The sequence below is a fragment of the Halyomorpha halys genome, unplaced genomic scaffold (genome assembly GCF_000696795.3).
Source record: "Halyomorpha halys isolate HHAL.00 unplaced genomic scaffold, Hhal_1.1 Scaffold3373.1, whole genome shotgun sequence".
In the NCBI taxonomy this organism is placed as follows: Eukaryota; Metazoa; Arthropoda; class Insecta; order Hemiptera; family Pentatomidae; genus Halyomorpha; species Halyomorpha halys.
Genome location: NW_027105628.1, coordinates 4,309 through 6,779, shown reverse-complemented (window position 1 = coordinate 6,779; position 2,471 = coordinate 4,309).

Sequence of the window (2,471 nt, the reverse complement as noted above, 5' to 3'; positions counted from 1 at the left end):
TTAAAATCATACAAAATACAATATAAACGTTTAAGAAGATAGGAAAATATATATATTATAATTGAAAAACACTATATAAATTTTCTTTCCATCTTTCTGCATCCTTTCCTGCATAGGCCTATTCCCTTTCGGGAGTAATAGTCAGCACTTCCCGGGGTGACCAGCCCTATTCCATTTCTACTTTCAGTATTCCTGACCCAAGCAGCTCTCCACCAGAGGGGTCCTGCCATCCTCTTGAACATATCGCTCCATCTTTTCTTTTGACGTCCTCTTCTTCTTTGAATGTCGTATGGAGTCCATTCTGTGACCATTTTTGACCATCTGTCATCTTCGTACAAAAGGAGATGCCCTGCCCATTTCCATTAGCTCAATCTTGTCTTCTTCAGTGTGTCAGTGAGTCCTGTTTATTTCTGGATCCAAGCATTTTTTATTCGATCCCTTTTCCTCACATTCACAATGCTTCTTCCAATATAATTTTGCCACACATGTAATTTCTTCTCCTGAGCTGTAGTCAGTGACCACGCTTGGCATCCATAATTGACCACTGGGCTAACTTTTGAAGACCTGCCTATTAAGGTCAATACCTGTTTTTCCCTTCATAATATGCCTGAGGAACCAAAACTTATTCCAGCCAAGTGCCAATCTCCTCTAGACCTCCTTTGCTCCTCTATCCTTGAATGATATTAACTGACACAGATAAATATTCTCTTCAACTTATGCTAACTTATGGTTGTTAATTTCACACTCCTCTTTTACACCATTTGTCATAAGTTTCACCATCTGGTAGTTCCGATAATGACCAACCTCTTCACACAATGCCAGGAACTGTTTCATCATTTCCCTCAGTTGTTCCATGTCTTTTGCAAAGAGCACAATATCAGTACGATATGACAATATGAGTACGTAGTCTGTATGATATACTTTGTGTTACCGAAGAAGCAATGTAAATACATTTCTGAAATCAGCTAATTTTTCCTATGTAGATAAGAATTTAGAAGGATGTTATTTATCTGTTCGCGTTACGTAATGTTGCTAGATTACAAAGCAATGTAGTGTTTTACTGTTAGTGAATATGAAGAAACTAATATTCTTTCCAAAACACCTTGTCTTATTCAGAGTTAAAAATGAATTGTCACAGGTTAAAAACATGCTTTAACCAATAGAAATATGGTTGTTCATAAAAAAAAAAGTACAAAAAATTAATGAAAGTAGGTATAACATGATAAACACGAGATTAGTTAGCTACTTCTATTACGATTCTTTATCTCGTATTTCTGAAGGTTATGGTTTATGTTAATATCTGAAACTGTACCATAGCTTTCTTTATCAATAAATTGGTTAACTACATATTCAGTATTTTTGAGATAGAATACATAGTGTTCGGAAAAATTAAGTTTACATAAATTAATTAAGTTACATTAAAAAAATTAAGTTAAATTCAGTAACAAATTTAGGCAGTTTATTTGGAAACTTTAGAATCCTAAAGAAGTACTTTAAAATGCTGTTCACGTTAAAATTATAAAAGACTGCTAGTAGATCAGTATAACTTTTTCAACATTTTCTTTTGTGTGCAAAAATAAAAATAAATTCAAATAACAAATGTTTAAAAACCAAATAAAAATTTGTTAGGATGTTACATACACATAATTTGTAAGGAAAATTTTTTAATTGTTTATTTCGGCATGCTATGGAAAATTGCACACACACACGCACGCCAAAGTAGTGAATGGAATTTGATAAAAATGATACTAGACAATTTTTATACTAATCCCCAACTTTTCTTCAACATTATATAAAATTGGACAAAACTTTTTGAAATTTAGTTGTTAAGGACAATACGCTTATACGAAAGTAGTAATTATAATTTGATGAAATTGATATAGCACCATGTACAATTAAAATTTTCCTTGGATTCGAATTGATTATTTTTATCCATCCAGTATTTTCACTAATGCCTGAATGAATGTATTTTTCAGGATACATCTATATTAATGAAATTGTTCATCCGTTTTGGTTCAAATTTCGAGGATAGTTGGAGATCAGTTTGATCATGGTCTAGTATTTTCATTAGATTCTATGCACTACTTTCGCTCCACCATACAGAAACGCACATTTCAAACATGGCTTCCGTAGATTTAGTCTCAAATGAACAATCTAATTTTTTTTTTTAAATAATAAAACATTGAAATGTAGGCAACTATTAACCTACTTGTCTAGTAGATGTGGTGAGGAAGCTGCAATACCCAATGTACTTGGTAGATATTAAATTGTTAATGTCAATTTTTTTATATTAATGTAGTTTTTTTATAATTAATTAACACAACGGGTTAAGAGAAAGGGGCTGATAGTGAAAGTTGAAAAATTAATTGATTGACCTTCTGCTTGATTCAGAACAAATTCATACATCTTTATAGGTCATAAATCATTACTAATAAAAAATAAACCCATATTTAATATAAATTTTTGAATAA